Genomic DNA, 19,627 nt, shown 5'->3' with positions numbered 1-19,627 from the left:
AAGGTAACCACGATGGCCAAGGCAGCGACCACCGTGGCCAGCAAGGAAAAGGCGGCACCGCCTGATGCTACCGCCGCGCCCGCGGGGGCGGATGGGGCCACTAAAGTCCCAGACGCCACCGCATCCGCGGCCGTGACGGCGATGGACACGGCTGTGTAATGGGGCCCCCGGGCCCGATAATACAAGTTAACCTCAACTGCTCGGCCAGAGCGCAGGATCTCCTGTTTCAATGCCTGGCCGAGCTGGGTGCCGGGTTGGCAGTCGTGGCGGAGCCGCACAGGGTCCCCAAACATCCACACTGGATGGGGGACTCGATTGGCTCCGCCGCGATTATTTGGGCTGGGAGGCCGGGGTCCCCGCCGTGCTCGCTTATCGAGCGCGGCCTGGGATACGTGGCCGTCGATTGGGGCGGCACCGCGGTTGTGGCGATATACGCACCTCCAAGGTGGTCCCTCGAAGAGTTTGAGCAGTATCTGGACGGGGTAGGGAGATGCGTCTCCCGCTGCCATCCCCGTCCGGTGCTGGTCCTGGGGGACTTTAATGCCAAGGCCACGGCTTGGGGTTCCCCCGGGACTGATTCGAGGGGCCGGGAGGTGCTGGATTGGGCGGCGGGACTGGAGCTCCGTCTCCTGAACACGGGCTCGGTCCATACGTGCGTGCGGCATAACGGGGGGTCCATCGTTGACCTTTCGTGGGCAACGCCCCAGGCTGCGCGCCGTATTACGGGGTGGAGGGTGGCGGAAGGGGTCGAGACGTTGTCTGACCACAGATACATAGTTCTCGACCTCTCCGCCGCCCCACCATCGACACTCCGTCGTCGCCCCGCCGATGAAGGTTCGCCTCGACCGCGGTGGGCGCTGAAGCGCCTCGACCAGGACGCTCTGATGGCGGCGGCCCACGTCGTGGCCTGGCCAGCAACACCGGCCGGGCCAGTCGACGGGAATGGGGAGGCCCATTGGTTCCGTGGCGCAATGACGTCCATTTGCGACGTAGCCATGCCCCGGGCCAGGGTCTTCCCGAGGAAGGCGGTGTACTGGTGGTCGCGCGCGATAGCGGAATTACGCACCGAGTGCGTCGGCGCGCGACGCCGGTACGCACGCGCCCGTCGACGACGACGTACGGACGACGTGCTGGCTGCCCAGCTGTACGGGCGATATCGGGAGAAGGTGGTCGCCCTGCAGCTGGCCATCAGGCGAGCGAAGGACCAGGCCTGGCGCGATCTCCTCGGCTCTCTGAACCGAGATCCGTGGGGGCGCCCATACAAGATGGCATTGGGACGATTACGTCCCTGGGCGCCCCCCGTGACGGAGAGCCTGGATCCGGGGCTGCTCGGGCGGGTCGTGGACGCTTTATTCCCCGTTAGCGGGGAGGCGTTCCGGCCCGTCCCTGAGCCAGAGGAACATGAGTGGTCCCCGGATCTTGAGGTCGCGCCGGAGGAGATGGCCGGGGTCGTCAAATGGCTCCGGGGCAAGAATACCGCTCCGGGGCCGGACGGTATCCCCGGCCGGGTCTGGTTGCTCGCCGCGAGCGTCCTGGGGGAGAGGCTGAGGAGCCTCTACTCTGGGCTCCTGAAGTCGGGGACGTTCCCCGACCTATGGAGAGAAAGTCGGATGGTCCTCTTGAGGAAGGATGGGAGGCCGGGGGATTCTCCCTCCGCGTTCCGGCCCATTTGTCTCCTGGATGAGGCGGGCAAGATCTTCGAGAAGATCATTGTTGCCCGCCTCTCCAGACACCTGTCCCGCGACGGCCCCGATCTGGCGGACTGCCAGTTTGGCTTCCGGGAGGGGCGATCGACGGTCGACGCTATCGACCGTCTCAAGTCCCTCTCGGACAATGCCGTGGCAAGGGGCGGGGTGTGCTTGGCGGTGTCCATTGACATCGTTAATGCGTTCAACACCCTGCCCTGGTCCGCCATTAGGGAGGCCCTCGTCGATCACCATGTGCCTCCCTATCTGAGACGGGTGATCGGGGCCTACCTGCGGGACAGGTGGGTTGAATACCCGGGCCGGTGCGGGATGATACGGAGGGAAGTGGACCGCGGGGTCCCGCAGGGGTCCGTTTTAGGACCGCTCCTGTGGGACCTGGGTTACAACGCGGTCCTGGAGAGGGCCTCCCTGCCCGACGGTGCCACCCTCGTTTGCTACGCGGACGACACGTTGGTGGTCGCCGTTGGGAGTACCTTCGAGAGGACCATCCGTCGAGCAGAGGTTGCGGTGGCAGCCGTCGTCGCGAGGATCCGCGATCTGGGGCTGAAAATAGCCCCGGAGAAGGCCGAGGCTGTCTGGTTTCACGGACGGCCTCGGTCTCGGCCACCGGCCAGATCGTGGATCCGGGTTGGAGAAGCCTGCGTCGAGGTGAAGTCCGAGTTGAAATATCTCGGACTGATCCTCGACAGCCACTGGTGCTTCGATGCGCATCTCGACCGTCTCGTCCCCCGAGTCGAAAAGGCGGCGGCCTCTTTGGGCCGCCTGCTGCCCAACCTCGGGGGACCGGGAGATTTGGTGCGCCGCCTATACCTGGGCGTGGTGCGGTCTATGGCCTTATACGGTGCCCCAATATGGGCGCCGTACGTGATGACCAGCCGGCGCAACACGCTATTGTTGCGCCGGCTGCAGAGGCGGATGGCCATCCGACTCATAAGAGGTTACCGCACCACGTCTACCGTGGCGGCGCTTGCTCTGGCGGGAGAACTTCCCTTCGAGCTTCAGGCGGCGGTGCGCGCCTATGTTTATGGGCGCACAAGCATCGCCAGCCGTGCTCGAGGGGCCCCGCCGGAGCGAGAGAGGGTCGAGGGCTTCGAGCTCCAGGCCCGGAGACTAGCGCTCGCCAGATGGCGTGCCGAGCTTTGCTCCCACGCCGGCGAGCGCGTCCCCGGGGCTCTCCTGCCGCACTTCACCTCGTGGCGGGAGAGACGGCATGGCAGGCTCTCCTACCGAGCGACGCAGGTGTTCACCGGGCATGGCTGCTTCGGTGTCTACCTGTGTCGCATCGGGCGGGAAGCGACGACGGTGTGCCACCATTGTGGCGCGGAGGAAGACTCGGCGCAGCACACGCTGGAGGAATGTCCCGCCTTTTCAGCGCTGCGCCGAGTCCTAAAACGGGAAGTCGGCCACGACCTCGCACTCTCCAGCCTAGTTGGGGCCATGCTGGAGGGCCCGGGGAAGTGGGCGGCAGCAATCTCTTTCTGCGAGGAGGTTATGTCGCGGAAGGAGGCTGCCGAGCGGGATCGGGAGCTTACAGATCCCGCCCGACGTGCCCGGGGACGGCGTGCGCGCCCACGCCGAGAAACCCCGGGCAGCTGAGATTAGGCGGGCGGCGGGTGTACCAGAACATGCTGGTTTCATTGCCCGCCGCCCGCCAACAGAGGAGGACGTCCACTGTTGGGAGTGGGGGATGACGAGTCGTCTGAAGGAGGCGAGTGTTAACTGTGATCCTCCTCCAATATACTCGTCGTCCCCCCGGCGGCCGCTGTGATCAGGGCGGGGGCCCTGGTCACCTATCGCGCGGTCGCCGTGTCGGGGCGGTGCGGGGTGCGACCCCTCGCGCCGCCGAATTTAAATGGATTTAAGGGGGGAGGATTCATCTCCCCCCGGGACGCGGCCCGCCATCGTTACCATCCTGATGGCCGGCCAGGCGAGGGGGAGCCGCGGTAGTGTTCTTCAAGAGTTCCCGTGGCTCCCCCGTTAAATCGCCAGCGATCGGTCCTGCGTCCTCAGGTCGCCGTGGAGGTTTTAGTGGGTCAAACCCCACACTACCCTCGTCCCGCTCCCCCGGGCGGGGCGGGGGTGTCTGGCGAGCAGATTTCCTCCACGTAAAATAAAAAAAAAAAAAAAAAAAAAAAAAAAAAAGGTTATGTCAAGGTTATGTCAAGGTCCCCCCCATGTCCGCTACCTTGTCGTGGTGGGGGGGCTTCGTGCCCTAATGATCCTCAAGGCTGTGCCGGCGGGGAATTTATTCCCTGGCAGGTTCTACCATGCCGGAGTGGCTTGAGGTGAGGGGCCAACTAAAGTCGGACACATACCGTAAACCTGTGGTCATGTTTTACAGGAACGGGGGTCTTGCCTTAACCGGCCGGGCCGCGAGGATGACAACCTCTCTAAAAAATCCCTAGCCCCAAGCAGTGTTGCGCGGTGATGAGGGTGTAGCTGGAGTAAGCGCCAGCTATGGTTGGTGGGAGCACCAATCTTTAGCGGACAACCCCGGGGTACCTGGCGACCCCCGGGTGTATTAGCCTTCCCCGGGTATGGCGGCTCTGCCCGGGGTGACCTTCTTTCCGACCACACTCGTGGGACCAATTATGGATTCTTTTTCACAAATAACCGGGGAGGGGGGAAACGAGCGTGAGATGGAGGTGCGCGGGCCTATCGTGCGCCTCAAAAGATGTACAGAGCCGGTGTCGCGGAGGCATTCTGCAACACGCGGCAAAAAGAGGACCGCAGCGGGCCTTGGTGAGTGCGATGACGGGGAGGAGTCAGATTTCTCTGTCTCCTCCCACCACTCATCGCAGAGTGTCCCGGGCTCTTCGTCGGCGAGGAAGAGAGGACGGCCGCCGACGACCGGCGAATATGTTGGCCTCGCAGAGGCCAAGCTTAGGCTGGCCGAGGCCTCGCAGTTGGAGGCCGAGGCAAGGGAGGTGGCGGCGATATTCGACCCGGGTGCCCCCGTGCCGAGACCATCGCGGTCGAGCGTCCCGCTCCCGGACGAGACGGATATCGCGGAAAATTTCCGCAACCGTCCGACGCGAGATGTCGCAGCCGCCATATTGGAGAGCCTGGATGAGGTGGCCAGGATCTCCGGCGTGTCAAAGGGGCTGAAGGGCAACTTGGCCCGCGCCCTGAGGGTGGCCGCCTTAAACGGCAGGGTGGGGGTGTCCGAGCTGGCAGTGAGGTCGGCTACCGACGCCACGCGTGTCCTGGAGGCCGAAAATGCCGTCCTCAGGGGGCAAATGATGGAGCTGCAGGCGGAGGTGGCCCGGCTCCGGCAGGTGGTGGAGGCGAGAACGGCTGCTGCCGCAATGCCTCCGCCCCCGCGCCCGGGAGAGGGCTCGGTATCGCCGCCGATCGTCGGCGACCGGGATTGCCATCGCTCCGGGCAAGAAAAGTCCTCGCCACCACCTGCGGCAGCGCCCGCAGATTTTCTGGCGCAAATAGGCGCCCTGATAGACGCCAAATTGGCGTCATTCAGGAGGGAGCTCGCACCGCGAACGGACTCGGCCCTGCGATCGGTGGCCCCTGGGCCGTCCGTCCCCTCACAGTCTTCGGACAGGGTGCGGCGGAAGACGAAGAAGAAGAAGAAAGGTGGGAAAGCTGGGGCGGCTATAGCGGCCCAGACGGAGCCCGCTCGACCGCGAGCGGAATCGGCGCTACCCTCTGCCGCGCCACCACCCCAGGAGGCGTGGTCCCAGGTGGTTGGCCGGAAGGCCAAAAAGGCGGCTGCCAAGGCCACTGCGGCCGCGAATAAAAAAGGACGGGTGGTCCCGGCGGCCCCCAGGAAGACACCCCTGCCTCCTCGACCGCCACGCACAGCAGCGGTTACCATAACGGTTCCGTCTGGCGTGGACATTACTTACGCGCAGGCGATGGCCACTGCCAGGTCCAAGGTGGACCTGGCAGAAATTGGCATCGCCTCGCTGAGGCCGCGAAGGGCGGTGACGGGGGGGTTAATTTTGGAGGTCCCTGGTACAGATGGGGCCGCCAAGGCCACCGTCCTCGCCACAAAAGTGGCGGAAGCACTGGCAGGCACCTGCGTAAAGGTCGCGCGTCCGGTCAAAAAAGCTGACCTTAGGGTGCGCGGCCTGGTCGATTCGACCACGCCGGCGGAGGTCGCTGCGGTTGTTGCCCGCGTGGGCGGGTGCAGCGAGGGGGACATCAATACCGGCGAAATCCGGTCTTCCCCCTCGGGATTGGGCACCCTCTGGGTCCGATGTCCTGCCGCGGCCGCTCGCAAGGTTGCTGTCGCGGGCCGGATAACCGTCGGCTGGACCCAGGCAGCCGTGGAGGCCCTGAGTGCCCGGCCTCTGCAGTGTTACCGTTGCCTTGGTGTTGGCCACACCAGTCAGCGGTGCACTTCTGCCGAGGATAGGTCCGACTGCTGCTATAGATGCGGCAGTCGGGACCATAAGGTGGCAGCCTGTACGGCCACGCCCAATTGTCCGCTTTGTGCGGGCGCGGGCAAGCCGTCTGGTCACCGCCTCTGCAGCCGGGCATGTCCTGCCAGTTCGGGGCGAGGCAAGAGAGGCGGCCAAAGGCCGTCTGCCAGATTTCTTAAAAACAGGAAGGAAACCACGATGGCCAAGGCAGCGACCACCGTGGCCAGCAACGAAAAGGCGGCACCGCCTGATGCTACCGCCGCGCCCGCGTGGGCGGATGGGGCCACTAAAGTCCCTGACGCCACCGCACCCGCGGCCGTGACGGCGATGGACACGGCTGTGTAATGGGGCCCCCGGGCCCGATAATACAAGTTAACCTCAACTGCTCGGCCAGAGCGCAGGATCTCCTGTTTCAATGCCTGGCCGAGCGGGGTGCCGGGTTGGCAGTCGTGGCGGAGCCGCACAGGGTCCCCAAACATCCACACTGGATGGGGGACTCGATTGGCTCCGCCGCGATTATTTGGGCTGGGAGGCCGGGGTCCCCGCCGTGCTCGCTTATCGAGCGCGGCCTGGGGTACGTGGCCATGGATTGGGGCGGCACCGCGGTTGTGGCGATATACGCACCTCCAAGGTGGTCTCTCGAAGAGTTTGAGCAGTATCTGGACGGGGTAGGGAGATGCGTCTCCCGCTGCCATCCCCGTCCGGTGCTGGTCCTGGGGGACTTCAATGCCAAGGCCACGGCTTGGGGTTCCCCCGGGACTGACTCGAGGGGCCGGGAGGTACTGGATTGGGCGGCGGGACTGGAGCTCCGTCTCCTGAACACGGGCTCGGTCCATACGTGCGTGCGGCATAACGGGGGGTCCATCGTTGACCTTTCGTGGGCAACGCCCCCGGCTGCGCGCCGTATTACGGGGTGGAGGGTGGCGGAGGGGGTCGAGACGTTGTCTGACCACAGATACATAGTTCTCGACCTCTCAGCCGACCCACCGTCGACACTCCGTCGTCGCCCCGCCGATGAAGGTTCGCCTCGACCGCGGTGGGCGCTGAAGCGCCTCGACCAGGACGCTCTGATGGCGGCAGCCCACGTCGTGGCCTGGCCAGCAACACCGACCGGGCCAGTCGACGGGAATGGGGAGGCCCATTGGTTCCGGGGCGCAATGACGTCGGTTTGCGACGTCGCCATGCCACGGGCCAGGGTCTTCCCGAGGAAGGCGGTGTACTGGTGGTCGCGCGAGATAGCGGATTTACGCACCGAGTGCGTTCGCGCGCGACGCCAGTACGCTCGCGCCCGTCGACGACGACGAACGGACGACGTGCTGGCTGCCCAGCTGTACGAGCTATATCGGAAGAAGGTGGTCGCCCTGCAGCTGGCCATCAGGCGAGCGAAGGACCAGGCCTGGCGCGATCTCATCGGCTCTCTGAACCGAGATCCGTGGGGGCGCCCATACAAGATGGCATTGGGACGATTACGTCCCTGGGCGCCCCCCGTGACGGAGAGCCTGGATCCGGGGCTGCTCGGGCGGGTCGTGGACGCTTTATTCCCCGTTAGCGGGGAGGCGTCCCGGCCCGTCCCTGAGCCAGAGGAACATGAGTGGTCCCCGGATCTTGAGGTCGCGCCGGAGGAGATGGCCGGGGTCGTCAAATGGCTCCGGGGCAAGAATACCGCCCCGGGGCCGGACGGTATCCCCGGCCGGGTCTGGTTGCTCGCCACGAGCGTCCTGGGGGAGAGGCTGAGGAGCCTCTACTCTGGGCTCCTGAGGTCGGGGACGTTCCCCGACCTATGGAGAGAAAGTCGGATGGTCCTCTTGAGGAAGGATGGGAGGCCGGGGGATTCTCCCTCCGCGTACCGGCCCATTTGTCTCCTGGATGAGGCGGGCAAGATCTTCGAGAAGATCATTGTTGCCCGCCTCTCCAGACACCTGTCCCGCGACGGCCCCGATCTAGCGGACTGCCAGTTTGGCTTCCGGGAGGGGCGATCGACGGTCGACGCTATCGACCGTCTCAAGTCCCTCTCGGACAATGCCGTGGCAAGGGGCGGGGTGTGCTTGGCGGTGTCCATTGACATTGTCAATGCGTTCAACACCCTGCCCTGGTCCGCCATCAGGGGGGCCCTCGTCGATCACCAGGTGCCTCCCTATCTGAGGCGGGTGATCGGGGCCTACTTGCGGGACAGGTGGGTTGAATACCCGGGCCGGTGCGGGATGATACGGAGGGAAGTGGACCGCGGGGTCCCGCAGGGGTCCGTGTTAGGACCGCTCCTGTGGGACCTGGGTTACAACGCGGTCCTGGAAAAGGCCTCCCTGCCCGACGGTGCCACCCTCGTCTGCTACGCGGACGACACGTTGGTGGTCGCCGTCGGGAGTACCTTCGAGAGGACCATCCGACGAGCAGAGGTTGCGGTGGCAGCCGTCGTCGCGAGGATCCGCGATCTGGGGCTGAAAATAGCCCCGGAGAAGGCCGAGGCTGTCTGGTTTCACGGACGGCCACGGTCTCGGCCACCGGCCAGATCGTGGATCCGGGTTGGAGAAGCCTGCGTAGAGGTGAAGTCCGAGTTGAAATATCTCGGACTGATCCTCGACAGCCGCTGGAGCTTCGATGCGCATCTCGACCGTCTCGTCCCCCGAGTCGAAAAGGCGGCGGCCTCTTTGGGCCGCCTGCTGCCCAACCTCGGGGGACCGGGAGATTTGGTGCGCCGCCTATACCTGGGCGTGGTGCGGTCTATGGCCTTATACGGTGCCCCAATATGGGCGCCGTACGTGATGACCAGCCGGCGCAACACGCTGTTGTTGCGCCGGCTGCAGAGGCGGATGGCCATCCGCCTCATAAGAGGTTACCGCACCACGCCTACCGTGGCGGCGCTTGCTCTGGCGGGAGAACTTCCATTCGAGCTTCAGGCGGCGGTGCGCGCCTATGTTTACAGGCGCACTAGCATCGCCAGTCGTGCTCGGGGGTCCCCGCCGGAGCGAGAGACGGTCGAGGGCTTCGAGCTCCAGGCCCGGAGACTAGCGCTCGCCAGATGGCGTGCCGTGCTTTGCTCCCACGCCGGCGAGCGCGTCCCCGGGGCTCTCCTGCCGCACTTCACCTCGTGGCGGGAGAGACGGCATGGCAGGCTCTCCTACCGAGCGACGCAGGTGTTCACCGGGCATGGCTGCTTCGGTGTCTACCTGTGTCGCATCGGGCGGGAAGCGACGACGGTGTGCCACCATTGTGGCGCGGAGGAAGACTCGGCGCAGCACACGCTGGAGGAATGTCCCGCCTTTTCAGCGCTGCGCCGAGTCCTAAAACGAGAAGTCGGCCACGACCTCGCACTCTCCAGCCTAGTTGGGGCCATGCTGGAGAGCCCGGGGAAGTGGGCGGCAGCAATCTCTTTCTGCGAGGAGGTTATGTCGCGGAAGGAGGCTGCCGAGCGGGATCGGGAGCTTACAGATCCCGCCCGACGTGCCCGGGGACGGCGTGCGCGCCCACGCCGAGAAACCCCGGGCAGCTGAGAGTAGGCGGGCTGCGGGTGTACCAGAACATGCTGGTTTCATTGCCCGCCGCCCGCCAACAGAGGAGGACCTCCACTGTTGGGAGTTGGGGATGACGAGTCGCCTGAAGGAGGCGAGGATTAACTGTGATCCTCCTCCAATATACTCGTCGTCCCCCCGGCGGCCGCTGTGATCAGGGCGGGGGCCCTGGTCATCTATCGCGCGGTCGCCGTGTCGGGGCGGTGCGGGGTGCGACCCCTCGCGCCGCCGAATTTAAATGGATTCTAGGGGGGAGGATTTATCTCCCCCCGGGACGAGGTCGGCCATCGTTACCATCTTGATGGCCGGCCAGGCGAGGGGGAGCCGCGGTAGTGTTCTTCAAGAGTTCCCGTGGCTCCCCCGTTGAATCGCCAGCGATCGGTCCTGCGTCCTCAGGTCGCCGTGGAGGTTTTAGTGGGTCAAACCCCACACTACCCTCGTCCTGCACCCCCGGGCGGGGCGTGGGTGTCTGGCGAGCAGATTTCCTCCACGTAAAATAAAAAAAAAAAAAAAAAAGGTTATGTCAAGGTTATGTCAAGGTTATGTCAAGGTTATGTCAAGGTTATGTCAAGGTTATGTCAAGGTTATGTCAAGGTTATGTCAAGGTTCCCCCCCGTGTCCGCTACCTTGTCGTGGTGGGGGGGCTTCGTGCCCTAATGATCCTCAAGGCTGTGCCGGCGGGGAATTTATTCCCTGGCAGGTTCTACCATGCCGGAGTGGCTCGAGGTGAGGGGCCAACTAAAGTCGGACACATACCGTAAACCTGTGGTCATGTTTTACAGGAACGGGGGTCTTGCCTTAACCGGCCGGGCCGCGAGGATGACAACCTCTCTAAAAAATCCCTAGCCCCAAGCAGTGTTGCGCGGTGAAGAGGGCGTAGCTGGAGTAAGCGCCAGCTATGGTTGGTGGGTGCACCAATCGTTAGCGGACAACCCCGGGGTACCTGGCGACCCCCCGGGCGTATTAGCCTTCCCCGGGTATGGCGGCTCTACCCGGGGTGACCTCCTTTCCGACCACACTCGTGGGATTAAGTATGGAGTCTACTTTTTCACAAACAACCGGGGAGGGGGGAAACGAGCGTGAGGTGGAGGTGCGCGGGCCTATCGTGCGCCTCAAAAGATGCACAGAGCCGGTGTCGCGGAGGCATTCGGCGACACGCGGCAAAAAGAGGACCGCAGCGGGCCTTGGTGAGTGCGATGAGGGGGAGGAGTCAGATTCCTCTGTCTCCTCCCACCACTCATCGCAGAGTGTCCCGGGCTCGTCGTCAGCGAGGAAAAGAGGACGGCCGCCGACGACCGGCGAATATGTTGGCCTCGCAGAGGCCAAACTTAGGCTGGCCGAGGCTTCGCAGCTGGAGGCCGAGGCAAGGGAGGTGGCGGCGATATTCGACCCGGGAGCCCCCGTGCCGAGACCATCGCGGTCGAGCGTCCCGCTCCCGGACGAGACGGATATAGCGGAAAATTTCCGCAACCGTCCAACGCGGGATGTCGCGGCCGCTATATTGGAGAGCCTGGATGAAGTGGCCAGGATCTCCGGCGTGTCAAAGGGGCTGAAGGGCAATTTGGCCCGCGCCCTAAGGGTGGCCGCCTTAAACGGCAGGGTGGGGGTGTCCGAGCTTGCGGTTAGGTCAGCTACCGACGCCACGCGTGCCCTGGAGGCAGAGAATGCCGTCCTCAGGGGGCAAATGACGGAGCTGCGGGCGGAGGTGGCTCGGCTCCGGCAGGTGGTGGAGGCGAGTACGGCTGCTGCCGCAATGCCTCCGCCGCCGCGCCCGGGAGAGGGCTCAGTATCGCCGCCGATCGTCGCCGCCCGGGACTGCCAGCGCTCCGGGCAAGAAAAGTCCTCGCCCCCACATGCGACTGCGCCCGCAGATTTTCTGGCGCAGATAAGCGCCCTGATAGACGCCAAATTGGCGTCATTCAGGAGGGAGCTCGCGCCGCGAACGGACTCGGCCCTGCGATCGGTGGCACCTGGGCCGTCCGTCCCCTCACAGTCTTCGGACAGGGTGGGGCGGAAGACGAAGAAGAAGAAGAAAGGTGGGAAAGCTGGGGCGGCTATAGCGGCCCAGACGGAGCCCGCTCGACCGCGAGCAGAATCGGCGCTACCCTCTGCCGCGCCTCCGCCCCAGGAGGCGTGGTCCCAGGTGGTTGGCCGCAAGGCTAAAAAGGCGGCTGCCAAGGCCACTGCGGCGGCGAATAATAAAAAAGGACGGGTGGTCCCGGCGGCCCCCAGGAAGACACCCCTGCCTCCGCGACCGCCACGCACAGCAGCGGTTACCATAACGGTTCCGTCTGGCGTGGACATTACTTACGCGCAGGCGATGGCCACTGCCAGGTCCAAGGTGGACCTGGCAGAAATTGGCATCGCCTCGCTGAGGCCGCGAAGGGCGGTGACTGGGGGGTTAATTTTGGAAGTCCCTGGCACCGATGGGGCCGCCAAGGCCACCGTCCTCGCCACAAAAGTGGCGGAGGCGCTGGCAGGCACCGGCGTAAAGGTCGCGCGTCCGGTCAAAAAAGCTGACCTTAGGGTGCGCGGCCTGGTCGATTCGACCACGCCGGCGGAGGTCGCTGCGGCTGTTGCCCGCGTGGGCGGGTGCAGCGAGGGGGACATCAATACCGGCGAAATCCGGTCTTCCCCCTCGGGATTGGGCACCCTCTGGGTCCGATGTCCTGCCGCGGCCGCTCGCAAGGTTGCTGTCGCGGGCCGGATAACCGTCGGCTGGACCCATGCAGCCGTGGAGGCCCTGAGTGCCCGGCCTCTGCAGTGTTACCGTTGCCTTGATGTTGGCCACACCAGTCAGCGGTGCACTTCTGCCGAGAATAGGTCCGACTGCTGCTATAGATGCGGCAGTCGGGACCATAAGGTGGCAGCCTGTACGGCCACGCCCAATTGTCCCCTTTGTGCGGGCGCGGGCAAGCCGTCTGGTCACCGCCTCGGCAGCCGGGCATGTCCTGCCAGTGTGAGGCGAGGCAAGGTAGGAGGCCAAAGGCCGTCTGCCAGATTTAATAAAAAGAGGAAGGAAACCACGATGGCCAAGGCAGCGACCACCGTGGCCAGCAACGAAAAGGCGGCACCGCCTGATGCTACCGCCGCGCCCGCGTGGGCGGACGGGGCCACTAAAGTCCCAGACGCGACCGCAACCGCGGCCGTGACGGCGATGGACACGGCTGTGTAATGGGGCCCCCGGGCCCGATAATACAAGTTAACCTCAACTGCTCGGCCAGAGCGCAGGACCTCCTGTTTCAATGCATGGCCGAGCGGGGTGCCGGGTTGGCAGTCGTGGCGGAGCCGCACAGGGTCCCCAAACATCCACACTGGATGGGGGACTCGATTGGCTCCGCCGCGATTATTTGGGCTGGGAGGTCGGGGTCCCCGCCGTGCTCGCTTATCGAGCGCGGCCTGGGATACGTGGCCGTTGATTGGGGCGGCACCGCGGTTGTGGCGATATACGCACCTCCAAGGTGGTCCCTCGAAGAGTTTGAGCAGTATCTGCACGGGGTAGGGAGATGCGTCTCCCGCTGCCATCCCCGTCCGGTGCTGGTCCTGGGGGACTTCAATGCCAAGGCCACGGCTTGGGGTTCCCCCGGGACTGACTCGAGGGGCCGGGAGGTGCTGAATTGGGCGGCGGGACTGGAGCTCCGTCTCCTGAACACGGGCTCGGTCCATACGTGCGTGCGGCATAATGGGGGGTCCATCGTTGACCTTTCGTGGGCAACGCCCCCGGCCGCGCGCCGTATTACGGGGTGGAGGGTGGCGGAAGGGGTCGAGACGTTGTCTGACCACAGATACATAGTTCTCGACCTCTCCGCCGCCCCACCATCGACACCCCGTCGTCGCCCCGCCGATGAATGTTCGCCTCAGCCGCGGTGGGCGCTGATGCGCCTCGACCAGGACGCTCTGATGGCGGCAGCCCACGTCGTGGCCTGGCCAGCAACACCGGCCGGGCCAGTCGACGGGAATGGGGAGGCCCGTTGGTTCCGGGGAGCAATGACGTCGGTTTGCGACGTCGCCATGCCCCGGGCCAGGGTCTTCCCGAGGAAGGCGGTGTACTGGTGGTCGCGCGAGATAGCGGAATTACGCACCGAGTGTGTTCGCGCGCGACGCCAGTACGCTCGCGCCCGTCGACGACGACGAACGGACGACGTGCTGGCTGCTCAGCTGTACCGGCTATATCGGGAGAAGGTAGTCGCCCTGCAGCTGGCCATCGGGCGGGCAAAGGACCAGGCCTGGCGCGATCTCCTCGGCTCTCTGAACCGAGATCCGTGGGGGCGCCCATACAAGATGGCATTGGGACGACTGCGTCCCTGGGCGCCCCCCGTGACGGAGAGCCTGGATCCGGGGCTGCTCGGGCGGGTTGTGGACGCTTTATTCCCCGTCAGCGGGGAGATGTCCCTGCCCGTCCCTGAGCCAGAGGAACATGAGTGGTCCCCGGATCTTGAGGTCGCGCCGGAGGAGATGGCCGGGGTCGTCAAATGGCTCCGGGGCAAGAATACCGCCCCGGGGCCGGACGGTATCCCCGGCCGGGTCTGGTTGCTCGCCGCGAGCGTCCTGGGGGAGAGGCTGAGGAGCCTCTACTCTGGGCTCCTGAGGTCGGGGACGTTCCCCGACCTATGGAGAGAAAGTCGGATGGTCCTCTTGAGGAAGGATGGGAGGCCGGGGGATTCTCCCTCCGCGTACCGGCCCATTTGTCTCCTGGATGAGGCGGGCAAGATCTTCGAGAAGATCATTGTTGCCCGCCTCTCCAGACACCTGTCCCGCGACGGCCCCGATCTGGCGGACTGCCAGTTTGGCTTCCGGGAGGGGCGATCGACGGTAGACGCTATCGGCCGTCTCAAGTCCCTCTCGGACAATGCCGTGGCAAGGGGCGGGGTGTGCTTGGCGGTGTCCATTGACATCGTCAATGCGTTCAACACCCTGCCCTGGTCCGCCATTAGGGAGGCCCTCGTCGATCACCGGGTGCCTCCCTATCTGAGGCGGGTGATCGGAGCCTACCTGCGGGACAGGTGGGTTGAATACCCGGGCCGGTACGGGATGATAAGGAGGGAAGTGGACCGCGGGGTCCCACAGGGGTCCGTTTTAGGACCGCTCCTGTGGGACCTGGGTTACAACGCGGTCCTGGAAAAGGCCTCCCTGCCCGACGGTGCCACCCTCGTCTGCTACGCGGACGACACGTTGGTGGTCGCCGTCGGGAGTACCTTCGAGAGGACCATCCGACGAGCAGAGGTTGCGGTGGCAGCCGTCGTCGCGAGGATCCGCGATCTGGGGCTGAAAATTGCCCCGGAGAAGGCCGAGGCTGTCTGGTTTCACGGACGGCCTCGGTTTCGGCCACCGGCCAGATCGTGGATCCGGGTTGGAGAAGCCTGCGTCGAGGTGAAGTCCCAGTTGAAATATCTCGGACTGATCCTCGACAGCCGCTGGAGCTTCGATGCGCATCTCGACCGTCTCGTCCCCCGAGTCGAAAAGGCGGCGGCCTCTTTGGGCCGCCTGCTGCCCAACCTCGGGGGACCGGGAGATTTGGTGCGCCGCCTATACCTGGGCGTGGTGCGGTCTATGGCCTTATACGGTGCCCCAATATGGGCGCCGAACGTGATGACCAGCCGGCGCAACACGCTGTTGTTGCGCCGGCTGCAGAGGCGGATGGCCATCCGCCTCATAAGAGGTTACCGCACCACGTCTACCGTGGCGGCGCTTGCTCTGGCGGGAGAACTTCCCTTCGAGCTTCAGGCGGCGGAGCGCGCCTATGTTTATAGGCGCACAAGCATCTCCAGCCGTGCTCGAGGGGCCCCGCCGGAGCGAGAGACGGTCGAGGGCTTCGAGCTCCAGGCCCGGAGACTAGCGCTCGCCAGATGGCGTGCCGAGCTTTGCTCCCACGCCGGCGAGCGCGTCCCCGGGGCTCTCCTGCCGCACTTCACCTCGTGGCGGGAGAGACGGCATGGCAGGCTCTCCTACCGAGCGACGCAGGTGTTCACCGGGCATGGCTGCTTCGGTGTCTACCTGTGTCGCATCGGGCGGGAAACGACGACGGTGTGCCACCACTGTGGCGCGGAGGAAGACTCGGCGCAGCACACGCTGGAGGAATGTCCCGCCTTTTCAGCGCTGCGCCGAGTCCTAAAACGAGAAGTCGGCCACGACCTCGCACTCTCCAGCCTAGTTGGGGCCATGCTGGAGGGCCCGGGGAAGTGGGCGGCAGCAATCTCTTTCTGCGAGGAGGTTATGTCGCGGAAGGAGGCTGCCGAGCGGGATCGGGAGCTTACAGATCCCGCCCGACGTGCCCGGGGACGGCGTGCGCGCCCACGCCGAGAAACCCCGGGCAGCTGAGAGTAGGCGGGCGGCGGGTGTACCAGAATATGCTGGTTTCATTGCCCGCCGCCCGCCAACAGAGGAGGACCTCCCCTGTTCTGAGTGGGGGATGACGAGTCGCCTGAGGAGGCGTGGGTTAACTGTGATCCTCCTCCAATATACTCGTCGTCCCCCCGGCGGCCGCTGTGATCAGGGCGGGGGCCCTGGTCACCTGTCGCGCGGTCGCCGAGTCGGGGCGGTGCGGGGTGCGACCCCTCGCGCCGCCGAATTTAAATGGATTTTAGGGGGGAGGATTTATCTCCCCCCGGGACGCGGCCGGTCATCGTTACCATCCTGATGGCCGGCCAGGCGAGGGGGAGCCGCGGTAGTGTTCTTCAAGAGTTCCCGTGGCTCCCCCGTTGAATCGCCAGCGATCGGTCCCGCGTCCTCAGGTCGCCGTGGAGGTTTTAGTGGGTCAAACCCCACACTACCCTCGTCCCGCTCCCCCGGGCGGGGCGGGGGTGTCTGGCGAGCAGATTTCCTCCACGTAAAATAAAAAAAAAAAAAAAAAAAAGGTTATGTCAAGGTTTGCTCTGGCGGGAGAACTTCCCTTCGAGCTTCAGGCGGCGGTGCGCGCCTGTGTTTACAGGCGCACTAGCATCGCCAGCCGTGCTCGAGGGGCCCCGCCGGAGCGAGAGACGGTCGAGGGCTTCGAGCTCCAGGCCCGGAGACTAGCGCTCGCCAGATGGCGTGCCGAGCTTTGCTCCCACGCCGGCGAGCGCGTCCCCGGGGCTCTCCTGCCGCACTTCACCTCGTGGCGGGAGAGACGGCATGGCGGGCTCTCCTACCGAGCGACGCAGGTGTTCACCGGACATGGCTGCTTCGGTGTCTACCTGTGTCGCATCGGGCGGGAAGCGACGACGGTGTGCCACCATTGTGGCGCGGAGGAAGACTCGGCGCAGCACACGCTGGAGGAATGTCCCGCCTTTTCAGCGCTGCGCCGAGTCCTAAAACGAGAAGTCGGCCACGACCTCGCACTCTCCAGCCTAGTCGGGGCCATGCTGGAGGGCCCGGGGAAGTGGGCGGCAGCAATCTCTTTCTGCGAGGAGGTTATGTCGCGGAAGGAGGCTGCCGAGCGGGATCGGGAGCTTACAGATCCCGCCCGACGTGCCCGGGGACGGCGTGCGCGCCCACGCCGAGAAACCCCGGGCAGCTGAGAGTAGGCGGGCGGCGGGTGTACCAGAATATGCTGGTTTCATTGCCCGCCGCCCGCCAACAGAGGAGGACGTCCACTGTTGGGAGTGGGGGATGACGAGTCGCCTGAAGGAGGCGACGGTAAACTGTGATCCTCCTCCAATATACTCGTCGTCCCCCCGGTGGCCGCTGTGATCAGGGCGGGGGCCCTGGTCACCTATCGCGCGGTCGCCGTGTCGGGGCGGTGCGGGGTGGGACCCCTCGCGCCGCCGAATTTAAATTTAAATGGATAATAGGGGGGAGGATTTATCTCCCTCCGGGACGCGGCCGGCCATCGTTACCATCTTGATGGCCGGCCAGGCGAGGGGGAGCCGCGGTAGTGTTCTTCAAGAGTTCCCGTGGCTCCCCCGTTGAATCGCCAGCGATCGGTCCTGCGTCCTCAGGTCGCCGTGGAGGTTTTAGTGGGTCAAACCCCACACTACCCTCGTCCCGCTCCCCCGGGCGGGGCGGGGGTGTCTGGCGAGCAGATTTCCTCCACGTAAAATAAAAAAAAAAAAAAAAAAGGTTATGTCAAGGTCCCCCCCGTGTCCGCTACCTTGTCGTGGTGGGGGGGCTTCGTGCCCTAATGATCCTCAAGGCTGTGCCGGCGGGGAATTTATTCCCTGGCAGGTTCTACCATGCCGGAGTGGCTTGAGGTGAGGGGCCAACTAAAGTCGGACACATACCGTAAACCTGTGGTCATGTTTTACAGGAACGGGGGTCTTGCCTTAACCGGCCGGGCCGCGAGGATGACAACCTCTCTAAAAAATCCCTAGCCCCAAGCAGTGTTGCGCGGTGAAGAGGGCGTAGCTGGAGTAAGCGCCAGCTATGGTTGGTGGGTGCACCAATCTTTAGCGGACAACCCCGGGGTACCTGGCGACCCCCGGGTGTATTAGCCTTCCCCGGGTATGGCGGCTCTGCCCGGGGTGACCTTTCTTTCCGACCACACTCGTGGGACCAATTATGGATTCTTTTAAACAAATAACCGGGGTGGGGGGAAACGAGCGTGAGGTGGAGGTGCGCGGTCCTATCGTGCGCCTCAAAAGATGTACAGAGCCGGTGTCGCGGAGGCATTCGGCAACACGCGGCAAAAAGAGGACCGCAGCGGGCCTTGGTGAGTGCGATGAGGGGGAGGAGTCAGATTTCTCTGTCTCCTCAAACCACTCATCGCAGAGTGTCCCGGGCTCGTCGTCAGCGAGGAAGAGAGGACGGCCGCCGACGACCGGCGAATATGTTGGCCTCGCAGAGGCCAAACTTAGGCTGGCCGAGGCTTCGCAGCTGGAGGCCGAGGCAAGGGAGGTGGCGGCGATATTCGACCCGGGTGCCCCCGTGCCGAGACCATCGCGGTCGAGCGTCCCGCTCCCGGACGAGACGGATATCGCGGAAAATTTCCGTAACCGTCCGACGCGGGATGTCGCGGCCGCTATATTGGAGAGCCTGGATGAGGTGGCCAGGATCTCCGGTGTGTCAAAGGGGCTGAAGGGCAACTTGGCCCGCGCCCTGAGGGTGGCCGCCTTAAACGGCAGGGTAGGGGTGTCCGAGCTGGCAGTGAGATCGGCTACCGACGCCACGCGTGTCCTGGAGGCCGAAAATGCCGTCCTCAGGGGGCAAATGACGGAGCTGCAGGCGGAGGTGGCCCGGCTCCGGCAGGTGGTGGAGACGAGAACGGCTGCTGCCGCAATGCCTCCGCCGCCACGCCCGGGAAAGGGCTCAGTATCGCTACCGATCGTCGGCGCTCGGGATTGCCATCGCTCCGGGCAAGAAAAGTCCTCGCCACCACCTGCGGCTGCGCCCGCAGATTTTCTGGCGCAAATAGGCGCCCTGATAGACGCCAAATTGACGTCATTCAGGAAGGGGCTCGCGCCGCGAACGGACTCGGCCCTACGATCGGTGGCCCCTGGGCCGTCCGTCCCCTCAGAGTCTTCGGACAGGGTGGGGCGGAGGGCGAAGAAGAAGAAGAAAGGTGGGAAAGCTGGGGCGGCTATAGCGGCCCAGACGAAGCCCGCTCGACCGCCAGCAGAATTGGCCCCACCCTCCGCCGCGCCTCCACCCCAGGAGGCGTGGTCTCAGGTGGTTGGCCGGAAGGCCAAAAAGGCGGCTGCCAAGGCCACTGCGGCCGCGAATAAAAGAGGACGGGTGGTCCCGGTGGCCCCCAGGAAGACACCCCTGCCTCCACGTCCGCCACGCACAGCAGCGGTTACCATAACGGTTCCGACTGGCGTGGAGATGACCTACGCGCAGGCGATGGCCACTGCCAGGTCCAAGGTGGACCTGGCAGAAATTGGCATCGCCTCGCTGAGGCCGCGAAGGGCGGTGACTGGGGGGTTAATTTTGGAGGTCCCTGGCACCGATGGGGCCGCCAAGGCCACCGTCCTCGCCACAAAAGTGGCAGAAGCGCTGGAAGGCACCGGCGTAAAGGTCGCGCGTCCGGTCAAAAAAGCTGACCTTAGGGTGCGCGGCCTGGTCGATTCGACCACGACGGCGGAGGTCGCTGCGGCTGTTGCCCGCGTGGGCGGGTGCA

Source organism: Megalopta genalis, chromosome 11, assembly GCF_051020955.1.
Source record: "Megalopta genalis isolate 19385.01 chromosome 11, iyMegGena1_principal, whole genome shotgun sequence".
Classification (NCBI taxonomy): Eukaryota; Metazoa; Arthropoda; class Insecta; order Hymenoptera; family Halictidae; genus Megalopta; species Megalopta genalis.
Note: the sequence above shows the minus strand (reverse complement) of the source record.